At 46.4% G+C, this 17,813-nt stretch overlaps 1 protein-coding gene and 1 pseudogene across 5 annotated transcripts in view; both read right to left on the reverse strand.

Moving 5' to 3' along the window:
- Positions 1–3,265: 3,265 nt before the first annotated feature.
- The window catches only part of LOC144579788 (macrophage migration inhibitory factor pseudogene), a 37,237-nt pseudogene continuing 22,689 nt past the window's right edge, over positions 3,266–17,813 (reverse strand). The window contains exon 3 of the transcript XR_013528182.1: positions 3,266–9,800. The product of XR_013528182.1 is annotated as a macrophage migration inhibitory factor pseudogene (transcript). The remainder of the gene's footprint in view (positions 9,801–17,813) is intronic.
- Positions 9,160–17,813, reverse strand: part of ZNF736 (zinc finger protein 736) — a 73,745-nt gene continuing 65,091 nt past the window's right edge. For all 4 annotated transcript variants that reach the window (XM_078353453.1, XM_078353433.1, XM_078353443.1 and 1 more), the window contains one exon: positions 9,160–9,800. The gene's annotated coding sequence lies outside the window, so the exon portion shown is untranslated. The remainder of the gene's footprint in view (positions 9,801–17,813) is intronic.

A 17,813-nucleotide genomic window follows, 5' to 3' on the forward strand; every position in this document is an offset into this window, starting at 1 on the left:
TTTTAGAGGTGCCAAGGGCACAACTACCTTCCTGACATGGACTCAGACCCAGCACAGGCAAAAATACTCCTTTCGGCTGGGCACGGTGGCGCAAGCCTGTAATTCCAGCACTTTGGGAGACTGAGGCGGGCGGATCACGAGGTCAGGAGATTGAGACCATCCTGGTTAACATGGTGAAACCCCGTCTCTACTAAAAATACAAAAAATTAGCTGGGCATGGTGGTGTGTGCCTGTAATCCCAGCTACTCAGGAGGCTGAGGCAGGAGAATTGCCTGAACCCAGGAGGCGGAGGTTGTAGTGAGCCGAGATCGCACCATTGCACTCCAGCCTGAGCAACAAGAGCGAAACTCCGTCTCAAGAAAAAAAAAAAAAAAAAAACCTTTCCTGGTGGAGGTGGTTGGGAGAATTTACAGGCCACAATAATTATACCGAGGACAAAAATAAAAACAACTAAAGTTAAGACCATTTGCCACATGGTGGAGAAAGAAAGAATGAGGCCTCAGTGATAGAAGAAAAAGATTGGAAAGAAGAAGAGAGTAATCTCTGCAGGGGTATAATCAATGAAAGTTCCCTGCATCCAGTGGTTTACCAACCACTGTAATATATCCCCTACCTCAAGGGAAGATGGTCTGAACCATTGTATGTCTGCTAGCCAGGAGTCTAATAAAACTGACAAATTTACAGACGAGACAGAACCACATACAAGAGTGAGAAAATGAAAGGTGGGAGCCTCCCAGAGGGGGGCCAATTAGTTGCCTGCCAGGCCATGCCCCCAGAGGGGTCTTTCAGGTACATTTTGGCTAAAGTGTACCCGTATAGCCTCCAGGCCTGGTCACCTCAGGATGGAAGTCCAAGTAGGACAGCTTTGAGATGAATCACCATTATGGCCTTATGACGCTCCCATGGAACCGTGGGTGGACGCCCACTCAAGTCCCATAGCTTTCAGCCGTGGGACTACACATATACACACACACTCTCTCACTCACACAGAGGCTACAGAAAACAATCAAATGCTGACACCCACTATGCCAGCTATTAGAAGCTGATATCCACTATACCAGCTACCCGATGCTGATACCCACTGTACCAGCTACCAGAAGGCTGCCACCCGCTATGACAGCCACCAGAAGGCTGGCACCCATTATGCCAGCCACCCAATGCTGATATACCCACTATGCCAGCTACCAGAAGGCTGCCACCCACTATGACAGCCACCATAAGCCTCAAGTGACATCTCGGTGAGGCTTGCCAGGTCAGAGTTGCAATGACTCATCAGTCCCCCAACACCGGAACTTTCCCTTGAACTAGTTCCCAGATTCCAAACCAAACTTACCTCCAGAGGCTTTTAGGACCCTGAAGAATTTTGGGTGAATGTCAGCCGGGTGGGCGCTCTTCCGCAGTAGCACTCTGGGGCCCTGAGACAGCTCAGGGGGCATCTCCCCTAGAGGCTTCCAAGGTGGGAGCGGCCACCCAGGTGAGACTCTGAAATGGCTTTTGTCTGGTGATGAAAAATAGAAAATCTCAGTGGAACCTCTAAAATGTTATATCGGACCGAGCACAGAAAGTCAACACCAAGACAAAAGTATGCCAAATTGCACAGTTTATTGCCGGCGATCATGGAGGACTCACGTCTCTCCAACCTGTGGTAGAGAAAGAAAGGTGACAAGACCTTTTTATACCCACAAAACCACTTTGGGAGTGGGGGTGAGGAGCAGAGATGGGGATGAAAGACTGTAAATCACCTCCTAGGCTGAGACGAGGGTGAGGGGGCTCCGGACATTCCAAGGGCCAGGGGACTTTTGCTTGACACTTAAGAGATTTACAGAAGTTAAGATAACCATTTGCTTACACATCGCCTGGGTAGGGGCTACTCGGCACCAGAATGGAATTATTTGGGGGTGCTTACTGTGGCCATTACCAGTAAACAGAGGCCAGCAATTCTGGCAGTTACAGATAAGGGAAAGTATGCAGCTTTACCTTTATTTTTGCATTTTGCAAGGTAAATGAGCAGTTTACAGAAGCCAAGGTTAGCAGTCCTTGTGAGGAGGATGGAAACAGTTTTCTCATTTTATAAAATGGCATTTTACCAGTTCTAACTCTAGTCTTGCTATATCACACTAGTGCTGGGGGCGGAAGGAAGAATTGGGAGGGGTGATGACTAAGGATAACAGGGTTCCTTGTTGGGCAAATGTAAATGTTCTAAAATTGATTGTGGTGATGGATGGACCGTTCTGTGAGTATAGAAAGAGCCACTGATGCTGACACTTTATTTTTTTTTTTTATTTATTTGTTTGGAGACAGTCTCAGTTGCCCAAGCTGGAGTGCAGTGGCATAATCTTGACTCACCGCAACCTACACTTCCCAGGTTCAAGTGATTCCTCTGCCTCAGCTACCCTAGGATTACAGGCAGGTGCCACCACAGCTAACTAATTTTTTTGTTTTTTGAGACAGAGTCTTGCTCTGTCACTCAGGCCAGAGTGCAGTGGCATGATCTCAACTCACTGCAACCTCTGCCTTCCTGTTTCAAGTTATTCTCCTGCCTCAGCCCCCTGTGTAGCTGGGATTACAGGCACCTGCCACCACATTGGGGTGTGTGTGTGTGTGTGTGTGTGTGTGTGTATTTTTTTTTTTTTTTTTGAGACGGAGTTTCACTCTTATTACCCAGGCTGGAGTGCAATGGCGCGATCTCGGCTCACCGCAACCTCCGCCTCCTGGGTTCAGGCAATTCTCCTGCCTCAGCCTCCTGAGTAGCCGGGATTACAGGCACGCACCACCATGCCCAGCTAATTTTTTGTATTTTAGTAGAGACGGGGTTTCATCATGTTGACCAGGTTGGTCTCGATCTCTCGACCTCGTGATCCACCTGCCTCAGCCTCCCAAAGTGCTAGGATTACAGGCTTGAGCCACCGCACCCGGCGTGTGTGTGTATTTTTAGTAGAGATGGGATTTCACCGTCTTGGCCAAGCTTGGTCTTGAACTGCTGCCTTCAGATGATCTACCCCCCTTGGCTTCCCAAAATACTGAGATTACAGGCCTGGAGCATCTGGCTCCATAGGTAAATTTATATTTACCCAAACTCTCTCTTGGAGTGGCCATGCTGTCTTATGTTCCCCCAGCAGGTGTGAAGGCTCCACTTCCACACACTGTCTCTTGATATTGATAGTGACAGATTTTTGTTTGTTTTTTTAAGATGGAGTCTCACTCTGTCACCCAGGCTGGGGAGCAGTGGTACAATCATGGCTCACTGCAACCTCTGCCTGCCAGGTTCAAGCAATTGTCCTGCCTCAGCCTCTAGAGTAGCTAGGAATACAAATGCAGGCCATCATGCCTGGCTAATTTTTTTGTATTTTTAGTAGAGACAAGGTTTCGCTATGCTACTCAGACTGGTCTTGAACTTTTGACCTTCTGATCCACCAACGTTGAACTTCCAAAGTGCTGGGATTACAGGTGTGAGCCACCACATCTGGCTGTGGCATCGTTTTAATGTTGAACCTTTCTTGATAACATATGCAGCGTGGCTTTCTTTGCATTCAAAGTGTTCCATTGAATGATTTCTTGATATGGATTGTGTGTGCATATTTTTGCATGTTTATTTCTGAGAGTTTTGCTTTTTGGGGGTGTGCTGTTGCAAATGGGGTGCTTTCTTCTCTTTTCTGTTTGTTTGTACATAGGAAGACTGTCTGAGGCCAGGCATGGTGGCTCAGGCCGGTAATCCTAGCACTTTGGGAGACTGAGGAAGAAGGATTGCTTCAGCCCAGGAGTTTGAGACCAGCCTGGGCAACATACTAAGACCCCATCTCTATTTTTTTTTTTTTTTTTTTTGAGACACGGTCTTGCTCTGTCACCCAAGCTGGTGTGCAGTAGTGCAGTTCCAGCTCACTGCAACCTCCACCTCTCAGGTTCAAGCAATTCTCATGCTTCAGCCTCCCAAATACCTGGCATGACAGGTGTGCTTCACCACGCCCAGCTAATTTTTGTATTGTTAGTAGACTCAGGGTGTTGTCATGTTGGCCAGGCTGGTATCAAACTCCTGGCCTCAAGCAATCCACCTGCCTTGGTCTCCCAAAGTGCTGTATTCCCAAAGTCATGAGCTGTTCCCAGCCCCATCTGTACAGTTTAAAAATTAATAAAAAGAAGGCTGTTTAGTATGTTACTTTTGTACGTAACTCCTTAGCAGAATCTGTCTGCCTAATTTTTCAGAGTAAATATAACTATTTCACCTTCTGCTTTTTTCTTTAATGTCTTACTTTTCTCCTTGCCTAGTTTCATCAGCGAAGGCCTCCAAAATAATAGGTAGCAGAGGGCATTCTTTTGTTCCAAAGGTTGATGGAAGCTTCTATTTCTTCCATCCCTTACAAATGATGCTGGGCTTTGGGTTGACAACGGGCGTATGTCTGGGTGTAATTTCTTTTTTTCTCTCTCTTTCTCTAAACCGTTTATTTCTCCCCACCAGAAGGTGGAGGCGGGCGGGCCTAGAATACAGGGTGAGGCGGGTTCCCGGGTTGGACCAGAGCAGACAGTGCGGGGAGAGGTGGGGCGCGGCTCTTAGGCGAAGGTGGCATTGTTCCAGCCCACGTTTGCCGCGTTCATGCCGTAATAGTTGATGTAGAGCCTGTCCGGGGAGGCCACACAGCATCGTGCTGTAGGAGCGGTTCTGTGCGCCAGTCTCACCGATGCTGTGCAGGCTGCAGAGCGCGCCCGGCTGCTGGAGCCACCAAGGCCACAAGCTGGTCCGGGACCACGTGCACCGCAATGTACTGGGGCGCCTTGCCCGTGGCCTATGCCAGCTGTTGGGTGAGCCCGGAGAGGAACCCGTCCAGCACAGAGGCCCGGGGCATGTTGGTGTTTCCGATGAATATCGGCACGATGGCAGAGAGACCAGGAGATTTGTGCAGGGACACAGACACATGCGGTGCTGCCGCCCTGAGCTTCGTGTCTGAATTCGGGTATCATTTCATTTATTGTGTGTAATTTAAGGAAGTGTCCCTCTTTATAATTTGATAAGTGCATTTTATAAATTTTGTTGTAAATTTCATCAAATGCTTTTTCAACATCTATGATGATGATTTTTACCATTCATATAAATGAAATGAAAAGATGTTCTAATTTTGAGCCATTTTTTTTTCACACAGTACAAGTGAAGTATTGAAATGCGAGATTATAAAATTAACACAAGACAAAAGTATGCCAAATTGCAGGGTCTTTATTGCCGGCGACCATGGAGGACTCACATCTCTCCAACCCGTGGCCCTGAATGGAGGGTGACAAGACTCTTTTATACCTGTAAACCACCTCTGGGGGTGGGGGTGAAGGGATTCAGACATTCTGAGAGCCAGGGGTTTCCATAAATCACCTCCCGGGCAAAGACGAGGGAGCTGGTCTCCAGACATTCCAAGGGCTGGGGGACTTCTTGTCACTTCGATTGTTACCTAAGTGCTTTACAGAAGTCACGATAAGCGTTAGTTTACACATTGTCTGGGCAGTATTAGAATCCACAGGTCTTAGGTACTTATTACAAGTCGCAGGGGCCAGGATGGAATTAGCTTGGGCTGCGTATTCTGGTCATTACCGGTAAGCAAAGGCCAGCAATTCTGGCAGTTACTGATAAGAAAAGGTAAGCAGCTTTACATAGTGAGCACTTTGCAGAGCAAGCTAGCAGTTTTATTTACAGAAGCCAAGGCCACTAGTTATTGTGAGGAGAATGGGGCAGCCGTTACAACTTAGTTCTGAAGAACAGCTTTGTCTTTTATAAAATGGCGTTGCTCAGGTTCCAGCTATAGCACACAAGCCTCACTTGGTTTAGGTAAGTTTTTTTAAGCCCTGGCGGGGTTTATTTGCTAATATTTTATTTTGGATTTTCATACATTGATCTGTATGTAAATGTCTTGTCTTGTTTTGTTTTAGAGATAGGGCCTTGCTCTGATGCCCAGGCTGGAGTGCAGTGATATGATCACAGTTTATTGTAATTTTAAACTCCTGGGCTCAAGTGATCTTCCCACCTTGGCCTCCTGGGTAGCTGACACTGCAGACATGTGCAACCGTGCCTGGCTAATTTTTAAATTTTTTGTAGAGACAGAGCCTTGCTATGTTGTCTAGGCTGTAGTTCAGTGCACATTGTACATGTGAATATTTATTGGTTTTTCTGCTGGCATCATTCCCTCTCCCATCTGTTTGTCTCTATTCAGGGCATGCACACACACTCCACCTACACCCCCTGACTGCAAAATATTGATGTTGTCCAACCTGCCTTGAAAAGGGAGAACTATTTTCCCTCTTTGTATCTCTGCTGGTGTCCAGTCCACTGCTGTGTTTTTGGTAAATACTTGACCCACAGAGTGTGGGAGGCAGGAAGGGAAGGCTCTGCATTTCCTTAGTGGACCCAACATCATAGATCCATTAAGCATATTGGGAAACCGGCAGGTCAGGGGGGCCGCACACTCTAGATGCCTCCGACTCTGAATTGCTCAGGGCCCCCTGCGTGCCAGTGATTTGCTTTTCTTTGTGAGTTGTCTCTTCACTCATATTCCTAGGCTGAGTTCCCCAAACAGTGGCTAGCACAGCAGCTGTAACAGCTTTCAATGCATTTATGATCTTGTGTGACCTGGTTTACAGGGTATTTAAAACAGGAGCTACCTATTGAGGCATGGGATATGGTTAACGATTCCTTGACCTCCTTTTATAAAGTAACTGGTAGAATATGTGACGTAAGGCTATTATGGCAAAAGCAGAAGTAGTGGGGGGCGATCGAGCTTTGGCAGCATTTGTTAGGCAGACAGGCCCCCGTCAGCACCATCCTGGGCATTTGTAAAGTGGTGGGGGTGATTGACCCTGGGCAGCATTAGGAGGCAGACAGGCCCAAATCAGCACCGTCCTGGGCATCTGTGAAGTGGAGGGGGGTGATGGAGCTTGGGCAGCATTAGGAATCAGACAGGCCCGCATCAGCACCATCCCGGGCATCTGTGTAGTGGTAGGAGTGATTGAGCTTGGGCAGCATTGGGAGAAAGACAGGCCTGCACCAGCACCATCCTGGGCATTTGTGAAGTGGTGGGGGGTAAATGAGCTTGGGCAGCATTGTGAGGCAGACAGGCCCACATCAGTACCGTCCTTGGCATTTGTGATGTGGTGGGGGGTCGTTGGCCTTGGGCAGCATTGGGAGGCAGACAGGCTCACATCAGCACCATCCAGGGCATTTCTGAATTGGTGTGGGTGATTGAGCTTTGGGAGCATTGGAAGGCAGACTAGCCTGAATCAGCACCGTCCTGGGCATTTCTGAAATGCTGGGGGGTGATAGAGCTTGGGCAGCATTTCTTAGGCAGACAGACTTCCATAAAATTCATTGGTGAAGTGGTGGGTGGTGACTGAGCTTGGGCAGCACTGGGAGGCAGACAGGCCCACGTCAGCATCGTCCTAGGCATCTGTGAAGTGTTAGGAACGATTGAGCTTCGGCAGCATTAGCAGGGATACAGGCATGCATCAGCACCGTCCTGGGCATTTGTGATGTGGTGGGGGGCGATTATGCTTGGGCAGCATTGGGAGGCAGACAGGCCTGCGTCAGCACCATCCTGGGCATTTGTGATGGGGTGGGGGGTGATTATGCTTGGGCAGTATTGGCAGGCAGACAGGGCCTCATCAGCATGGTCCTGGGCATTTGTGAAGTGAGCAGGGGATTTGGGAGGCAGACAGGCCTGCATCAGTACAGTCATGGGCATTTCTGAAGTGGTTGGTGGCGATTGAGCTTGGGCAGCATTGGGAGGCAAACAGGCCGGCATCACATTCGTTCTGGGCTTTTGTGAAGAGGTTTGGGGTGATTGAACTTGAGCAGCATTGGGAGGCAGACAGGCCCACATCAGCAATGCCCTGAGCATTTGTGAAGTGGTGGGAGGTGATTGAGCTTGGGCAGCACTGGGAGGGAGACAGGCCCGCATCAGCACCCCCCTGGGCATCTGTGAAGTGGTGGGGGTGATTGAGCTTGGGCTGTATCAGGAGGCAGACAGGTTCACATCAGTACCATCCTGGGCATTTCTGAAGTGCTGGGGGCCGACTGAGCTTGGGCAGCACTGGGAGGCAGACAGGCCAGCATCAGCACTGTCCTGGGCCTTTGTGAAGTAGTGGGGGGCGATAGAGATTGGGCAGCCTTGGGACACAGAGAGGCCCACATCAGCATGGTCCTGGGCACTTGTTAAGTGGGTCAGGGAAATTGAGATTGGGCAGCCTTGGGACGCAGAGAGGCCCACATCAGCATTGTCCTGGTCATTTGTGAAGTGGTTGGCGGCGATTGAGCTTGGGCAGCATTAGGAGGCAGACAGGCCCAAATCAGCACCGTTTTGGGCATTTGTGAAGTGGTGGGGGGGTGATTGAACTTAAGCAGCATTGGGAGGAAGACAGGCCCGCATCAGAAGTGTCCTGGGCATTTGTGAAGTGATGGGGGGCGATTGAGCTTGGGCAGCATTGGGATGGAGACTGGCCCACATCAGCACCATTCTGGAAATTTGTGAAAGGGTGGGGGGTTTTTGGAAGGCCAAAAGACCCACATCAGCACCATCTGGGAATTTGTGAAGTGGTGGGGGTGATTGAACCTGGGCAGCATTGGCAGGCAGACAGGCCCGCATCAGCACGGTCCTGGGCATTTGTAATTTATATAACCTTGGGGGAATGCCCTCAACTTTTGAGCCTTCGTTTCTTCCCTCTTTAAAGAGATCATTTATTCCTCATTAGACTATTGTAAGGCTTAAGATCAAACATCTTTCAAGGCACTTGGAGCAGTGCCCGGACTCCGGGCTGTTTGGCTGTAACCATAGCAAACACTCAGATCCCAGCCACCGTCCTTTCTCTCCTTCCAGCGTGGGAATGTGGAGGACCAACCTTCTTGTTCCCATTTAACCTGGAGTTCTTTCTTCTATACTTCATCTAGCACCTGCTGTGCACCAGGGATTCGTGGGTGGGTAGGCCAGGGACAGCCTTCTGGCCTTCAGCTGGCTTCAGTCCCCGTGGCCGACACCTGGCCCTTTGTTCTGGAATCTGGACTTTACAATCTCCTACCAGAGGCTCTCCCCGAGGAGGGCTCGAGGGCATCCCCTGTTGTTGAGAAGACTCCATAGCTGCCCACATCTCCCCATCTTCTGAGTGGATGATCAGCCCCAGCAATCCAGAGACATATTCTTGGATTCTGCTAGCTTTATTTTTCAGTTGAAAATGCAAAGGGAAAGGTTATGTTCAAAAACCAAGTAGAAAACTTTGAATGCTGTAGTCAGGGGCCTGTGTTCACAGGCGTCCCCCCCAAAACAGAGGTCCTCCAAAGCATTCAGTTCCAGTGGGTCTACCCCGAAGAGAGCGGCTCTCTAGAGACCCCGGATCAGGCAGGGAAAGCCAGGACGAGGCAGCTGAGAACCTGGCATCGTGTCCCCTCCACACAGTCAGCATTCTGAAGCAGTGGCTTCCCACATGGCTGTTGAATGAGTGAACAAACACCTTGGTCATGAACAGTAGTCAGGTAGAGCTCTCTCTGCAGGGCTGGGCCTCGCTGGCCACGCTGTCTCTTGGTTTACAGTGGAGATCTGAAGGAAGGGGGAGAATTACCCAGACCAGTGGGAGAGTTTAATGTCCTCAGAAGTATTTTGAGTGCAATGGCAAACAGTTCTTCTTCCCTGCATTTGAAGCACAGGTGGTTCTGAGTTTCCCGCATTCCATGCTGGTTATTCTGTCCCAGTCAAGAATCTTGCCCTCATCAAGAAGCTGGAATTGGAATAGAAGGTGAAGTTTGATGTCTTTCAGCCTAGAACTGGCTTAGATGAAATCTCAAACTGTAAGGAAAAGAGAAGAGAAGTAAGGCCAGGCTATGGGCCCCAGAGGAGAGGGGCCCCTGCTGTTTCCTGAGATAAATTATGCTGGGGCCTAGTACAGCCCCTGGCCCTCCTTATTAAAAGGACAGCTCTCCATCCACTCCCACCCATCTCCCTCTCCCCTTTCTGTAAGAGCAGCAGGCATGGGTCGGTGAGTCTCCACACCTGCCAGGCCTTTACAGGCAGTGGTGTTAGGCCCAACCTGCTGCGTTCCTGGGAAATTGAACAAGCATCTGTGGAGCACTCACTGCATGTCAGGCTCTGCCACCAGCACCCTGGAGACAGAAGACCAAGACATACTTCCCATCCCAGGGGCGGGTGGAACCTTAGCTCATGATGCATTCAGAGCTCGGGACATATCCAACTCAAAGTGAAGGCTAAAGGGAACTCTCACTGTGTGGGTGGGATCTTCAGTACAGCTTGCAGTGGAGGCTGCTCGCCGTTTCCCCTCAAGTGTGATGGTCAAGGGCACAGACTGGACACTCAGAGTTACCAGGGTAAGGTAAGTTACCATGCTCTTCTATCCCTCATCTGCTAGGAGAACTGTTGAAAAGATGGGCTTCATTTAATTTTTATTAATTTTTTTGAGATGGAGTCTCACTCTGTCACCCATGCTGGAATGCAGTGGCTCACTGCAACCTCTGCCTCCCAGGATCAAGCAATTCTGCCTCAGCCTCCTGAGCAGCTGAGATTACAGATGCCTGCCACCACACTCAGCTAATTTTTGTATTTTTAGTAGAGACGGGGTATTGCCAGGCTGGTCTCCAACTCTTGACCTCAAGTGATTCACCCACCTCAGCCTCCCAAAGTGCTGGAATTACAGGTGCGAGCCACCGTGCCCTGCTATTTATTCTTATGAGATGGAGTCTCGCTGTGTTGCCCATGCTGGAGTGAGGTGACATGATACTGGCTCACTGCAACCTCTGCCTGCTGGGTTCAAGTGATTCCCCCGACTCGGCCTCCTGAGTCGCTGGGACTACACGCCTGGCCAGGGAGTGCCCTTCTATCCCTCATCTGCTAAGAGAACTGTCTAAAACATGGGTGTTAAGTGGCCTTTTCTGCCATATCTTTCTACTACATTCTGGTTCTTTTTCAGATATGTAATTTTCAGTAATTAGTAAATTAGCTGATTGGCTAAATTAATTACTAAACGACACATTCAGTAATTAGTAATTTTAATAATTTCTAGTTTCCTGCAGAAATCTATAATCCATGTCTAATAAGCCTATTTGAGTCCTGTGGGTCTGTGTCTGTTATTGTCTATGCTAGTTTTTTTGTTTTTTGGGGTTTCTTTTTGCGTTTTAGGTTTTGGGGTACATGTGAAGAACATGCAAGGTCGTTGCAGAGGTACATACATGGCAATGTGGTTTGCTGCCTTCCTCCCCATCACCTATATCTGGCATTTCTCCCCATGTTATCCCTCTCCAACTCCCCACCCCCCGCTGACCCTTCCCCAGTTCCCCCCTCACAGACACCAATGTGTGATGCTCCCCTCCCTGTGTCCATGTGTTCTCATTGTTCAACACCCGCCTGAGTGAGAACATGCGGTGTTTGATTTTCTGTTCTTGTGGCAGTTTGCTGAGAATGATGGTTTCCAGGTTCATCCTACAAAGGACATGAACTCATCATTTTTTATGGCCACATAGTGTTCCATGGTGTATATGTGCCACATTTTCCCTGTCCAGTCTATCATTGATGGGCATTTGGGTTGGTTCCAGGTCATTGCTATTGTAAACAGTGCCACAATGAACATTCGTGTGCATGTGTTCTTATAGTAGAATGATTTATAATCCTTTGGATATATACCCAGTAATGGGATTGCTGGGTCAAATGGAATTTCTGTTTCTAGGTCCTTGAGGACTTGCCACACTGTCTTCCACAATGGTTGAACTAATTTACACTCCCACCAACAGCGTAAAAGTGTTCCTACTTCTCCACATCTTCTCCAGCATCTGTTGTCTCCAGATTTTTAAATGATCACCATTCTAACTGTCATGAGATGGTATCTCAATGTGGTTTTGATTTGCATTTCTCTAATGACCAGTGATGATGAGCATTTTTTCATATGTTCGTTGGCCTCATATATTTCTTCTTTTGAAAAGTGTCTGTTCATATCCTTTGCCCACTTTTGAATGGGCTTGTTTGTTTTTTTCTTGTAAATCTGTTTTAGTTCTTTGTAGATTCTGGATATTAGCCCTTTGTCCGATGGGTAGATTGCAAACATGTTTTCCCACTCTGTTGGTTGCTGGTTCACTCTAATGATTGTTTCTTTTGCTGTGCAGAAGCTGTGGAGTTTAATTAGGTCCCATTTGTCTCTTTTTGTTGCCATTGCTTTTGATGTTTTAGTCATTAAGTCCTTGCCTATGCCTATATCCTGAATGGGTTTGCCTAGGTTTTCTTCTAGAGTTTTTATGGTGTTAGGTCTTATGTTTAAGTCTTTAATCCATCTGGAGTTAACTTTAGTGTAAGGTGTCAGGAAGGAAAAGTTTCTGCTTTCTGTACATGGCTAGCCAGTTTTCCCAACACCATTTATTAAACAGGGAGTCCTTTCCCCACTGCTTGTTTTTGTCAGGTTTGTCAAAGATCAGATGGTTGTAGATGTGTAGTGGTGCTTCCGAGGCCTCTGTTCTGTTCCACTGGTCTATATCTCTGTTTTGGTACCAGTACCATGCTGTTTTGATTACTGTAGCCTTGTAGTAGTTTGAAGTCAGGTAGTGTGATACCTGCAGCTTTGTTCTTTTTGCTTAGAATTGACTTGGCTATGGGGGCTCTCTTTTGGTTCCATATGAAGTTTAAGGTGGTTTTCTTCAGTTCTGTGAAGGAGGTGATTGGTAGCTTGATGGAGATAGTGTTGAATCTGTAAATTACTTTGGGCAGTATGGCCATTTTCACAATACTGCTTCTTCCTAACCATGAGCATGGAATGTTTCTCCATCTGTTTGTGTTCTCTTATTTCTTTGAGCAGTGGTTCATAGTGCTCCTTGAAGAGGTCCTTTATATCCGTTGTTAGTTGTATACCTAGGTATTTTATTCTCTTTGCAGCAATTGTGAATGGCAGTTCGTTCTTGATTTGTCTCTCTTTAAGTCTGTTATTGGTGTATAGGAATGCTTGTGATTTCTGCACATTGATTTTGTATCCTGAGACTTTGCTGAAGTTGCTTATCAGTTTCAGGAGATTTGGGGCTGAGACAATGGGGTCTTGTAGATATACAATCATGCATCTGCAAATAGAGACAGTTTGACTTCCTCCTTTCCTAATTGAATACCCTTTATTTCTTTTTCTTGCCTTATTGCTCTGGCTAGAACTTCCAAAACTATATTGAATAGGGGTGGTGAGAGAGGGCGTCCTTGTCTAGTGCTGGATTTCAAAGGGAATTCTTCCACTTTTTGTCCGTTCAGTATGATATTGGCTGTGGGTTTGTCGTAAATAGCTTTTATTATTTTGAGATACATTCCTTCAATATCTAGTTTATTGAGAGTTTTTAACATAAAGGGCTGTTGAATTTTGTCAAAGGCCTTCTCTGCATCTATTGAGGTAATCATGTGGTTTTTGTCTTTGGTTTTGTTTATGTGGTGAATTACATTTATAGACTTGTGTATGCTGAACCAGGCTTGCATCCCTGGGATAAAGCCTACTTGATCGTGGTGGATAAGCTTTTTGATGTGCTGTTGCAATCAGTTTGCCAGTATTTTATTGAAGATTTTTGCATCTATGTTCATCATGGATATTGGCCTGAAGTTTTCTTTTCTTGTTGAGTATCTACCGGGTTTTGATATCAGGATGATGTTGGTCTCATAAAATGATATGGGAAGGATTCCCTGTTTTTGTATTGCTTGGAATAGTCTCAAAAGGAGTGGTACCAGCTCTTCTTTGTGTGTCTGGTAGAATACGGCTGTGAGCCCATCTGGACCTGAGCTTTTTTTGGTTGGCAGGCTATTAATTGCTGCCTCAACTTCAGCCTTTGTTATTGGTCAATTCAGGGTTTTGACTTCTTCCTAGTTTAGGCTTCGGAGGATGCAAATGTCCAGGAATTTACCTATTTCTTTCAGGTTAACTGGTTTACATGGATAGAGTTTTTTGTAGTCATATCTGATGGTGGTTTGTATTTCTGAGGAATTTCTGGTGATTTCCCCTTTTATCATTTTTTATTGCATCTGTTTGATTTTTCTTTCTTTTCATTTTTATTAATCTGGCTAGTGGTCTGTGTATCTTATTGATCTCCTCAAAAAACCAGCTCCTGGATATATTAATTTTTTTTTTTTTTTTTTTTTTTTTGAGACGGAGTTTCGCTCTCGTTACCCAGGCTGGAGTGCAATGGCGCAATCTCGGCTCACCGCAACCTCTGCCTCCTGGGTTCAGGCAATTCTGCCTCAGCCTCCCAAGTAGCTGGGATTACAGGTGCGCACCACCATGCCCAGCTAATTTTTTGTATTTTTAGTAGAGATGGGGTTTCACCGTGTTGACCAGGATGGTCTCAGTCTCTTGACCTCGTGATCCACCTGCCTCAGCCTCCCAAAATGCTGGGATTACAGGCTTGAGCCACCGCGCCCGGCCTATATTGATTTTTTTTGAAGGGATTTTTATGTCTTTATCTCCTTCAGTTCTGCTCTGATCTTAGTTATTTCTTGTCTTCTTCTAGGTTTTAAGTTGTTTGGATCTTGCTCCTCTAGCTGTTTCAATTTTGATGATAGGGTGCCAGTTTTAGATCTTTCCTTGCTGCTCATATAGGCATTTATTGCTATATATTTATTTCTAGACACTGCTTTAAGTGTGTCCCAGAGATTCTGGTATGTTGGGTCTTTATTCTCATTGGTTTCAAAGAACATCTTTATTTCTGCCTTCATTTCATTGTTTATCCAGTCAACATTCAAGAGCCAGTTGTTCAGCTGCCATGAAGCTGTGCAGTTCTGAGTTATTTCTGAATTCTAACTTGATTGCACTGTGGTCTGAGAGAGTTTGTTATGATTTCTGTTCTTTTGCATTTGCTGAGGAGTGATTTACTTCCAATTATATGGTCAATTTTAGAGTAGGTGTGGTGTGGTGCTGAGAAGAATGTATAGTCTGTGGATTTGGGGTGGAGAGTTCTGTAAATGTCTATTAGGTTTGCTTGTTCCAGGTCTGAGTTCAAGTCCTGGATATCCTTGTTAATTTTCTCTCTGGTTGATCTGTCTAATATTGACAGTGGAGTGTTAAAGTCTCCCACTATTATTGTGTGGGAGTCTAAGTCTCTGTAAGTCATTAAGAACTTGCTTTATGTAGCTGGGTGCTCCTGTATTGGGTAGGTATATATTTAGAATCATTAACTCTTCTTGTTGCATTGATCCTTTTACCATTATGTAATGTCCTTCTTTGTCTCTTTTGATCTTTATTGGTTTAAACTCTATTTTATCAGAGACTAGCATTGCAACTCCTGCTTTTTTTGTTCTCCATTTGCTTGGTAAATCTCCCTCCACCCCTTTATTTTGGGCCTTTGTGTATCCTTGCACGTGAGATGGGTTTCCTAAATACAGCACACAGATGGGTTTTGACTTTTTTTTTTCCTTTTTTGTTTTTTTGAGACGGAGTTTTGCTCTTGTTACCCAGGCTGGAGTGCAATGGTGCGATCTCGGCTCACTGCAACCTCCACCTCCTGGGTTCAGGCAGTTCTCCTGCCTCAGCCTCCTGAGTAGCTGGGATTACAGGCACGCGCCACCATGCCCAGCTAATTTTTTTGTATTTTTAGTAGAGATGGGGTTTCACCATGTTGACCAGAATGGTCTCGATCTCTTGACCTCGTGATCCTCCCGCCTTGGCCTCCCAAAGTGCTGGGATTACAGGCTTGAGCCACCGCGCCTGGCCGGGTTTTGACTTTTTATCCCATTTTCCAGTCTGTGTCTTTTGATTGGGGCCTTTAGCTCATTTACATTTAAGGTTAATATTTTTATGTGTGAATTTGATCCTACCATTTTGATGCTAGCTGGCTGTTTTGCCTGTTAGCTGATGCAGTTTCTTCATTGTGTCAATGTTCTTTACCATTTGGTATGTTTTTGGAGTGGCAGCTACTGGTTGTTCCTTTTTTTCTTTAGTGCTTCTTTCAGGAGCTCTTGTAAAGCAGGCCTGGTGGTGATGAAATCTCTGAGCAATTGCTTGTTCATAAAGGATTTTATTTCTCCTTCGCTTATGAAGCTTAGCTTGGCTGGATATGAAATTCTGGGTTCAAAGTTCTTTTCTTTAAGGATGTTGAATATTGGCCCCCCTCTCTCTTCTGGCTTGTAGGGTTTCTGCTCCTCTGCTGTGAGTTTAACAGGCTTCCCTTTGTGGGTAACCCAAATTTTCTCTCTGGTTGCCCTTAGCATTTTCTCATTTCAACTCTGGTGAATCTGACGATTATGTGCCTTGGGGTTATTCTTCTTGAGGAATGTCTTCATGGTGTTCTCTGTATTTCCTGGACTTGAGTATTGGCCTGCCTTGCTAGGTTGGGGAAGTTTTTCTGGATAATATCCTGAAGAGTAATTTCCAGCTTGGATTCATTCTCTCCGTCACATTCAGGTACCCCTATCAAACGTAGATTAGGTCTTTTCACATAGTCCTATATTTATTGGAGACTTTGTTCATTCCTTTTTACCCTTTTTTCTCTAATCTTGCCTTCTCATTTTACTTTGTTCAGTTGATCTTTGACCTCTGATATACTTTCTTCTGCTTGGTCAGTTCGGCTGTTGAAACGTGTGTATGCTTCATGAAGTTATTGTGTTGTGTTTTCAGCTCCATCAATTCACTTCTATTCCCCTCTAAGCTGTTTATTCTCACTAGCATTTCGTCAAACCTTTTTTCAAGGTTCTTAGTTTCTTTGCATTGAGTTAGAACATGTTCTTTTATCTCAGAGAAGTTTCTTATTACCCACCTTCTGAAGCTTGTTTCTGTCAATTCATCAGACTCAATCTCCATCCAGCCTTGTTCCCTTGCTGGGGAGCAGTTGTGATCCCTTGGAGGAGGAGAGGCGTTCTGGTTTTGGGTGTTTTCATCATTTTTATGTTGGTTTCTTTCCATCTTTGTGGATTTATCTACCTGTCATCTTTGTAGTTGTTGATTTTCATATGGGGTCTCTGAATGGATATCCAGTTTGTTGATGATGAAGTTATTTCTTTCTGTTTCTTTGTTTTCCTTCTAACAGTCAGGCCCCTCTGCTGTAGGACTGCTGAGGTCCCCTCCAGGCCCTGCTTGCCTGGGGATCACCTGCAGCAGCTGCAGAAGAGTAAGGGTTGCTGCCAGTTTCTTATTCTGCTATCTTTGTCCCAGAAGTAATCCTGCCAGATGTCAGTCTGAGCTCTCCTTTATGAGGTGACTCTTTCGATATACAGGGTCAGGGAGCTGCTTGAGGAGACAGTCTGTCCTTTATAGGAGCTCAAGTGCTGAGCTGTGAGCTTTGTTTTTCATTCAGATCTGCTGAGCAGGTACATTTGAGTCTGCTGTAGTAGAACTCATAAACACCTTTCTTTCCCCCCAGGTGCTCTGTCCTGGGGAGTTAGATCTTTATTTATAAGTTTCTGTCATACTACCTGTTAGAACTGCCTCAGCAATGCTGGCCCTCTTCTGTAATGGAGGGCTGCCTCAGCAATGAGGGACTACCTGAGTAATGGTGGACTGCCTCGGTAATGGCAGATGCCCCTCCCCCACAGAGCTGGACCATCCCAGGTTCAGCTATGCTTGCTGTGAAACTCTCAATCCAGAGAATTTCAGATTGCTGTTTTTTGTGGGTGGGGGGACAGGCTGTGCCTGATCACCTGGCTCCCTGCCTCAGACCCCCCCCTTTTTTTTTTCAGTTGAATCGACAACTCTGTCTGCCAGGCATCCCAGTCACCAGTTGAAACGGTGCCTGGATTTGTGTGATTTCTTGTGCGTAGACCAGCTACACCAGCTGAAACAGCCGCTGGAGACTTGTGGCAGTTTTTTGCTAGAGAATCTCCTGGCCTCACTCCCTGTTTCATTCCTTTTTT

Source organism: Callithrix jacchus, chromosome 2 (assembly GCF_049354715.1).
Source record: "Callithrix jacchus isolate 240 chromosome 2, calJac240_pri, whole genome shotgun sequence".
NCBI lineage: Eukaryota > Metazoa > Chordata > Mammalia > Primates > Cebidae > Callithrix > Callithrix jacchus.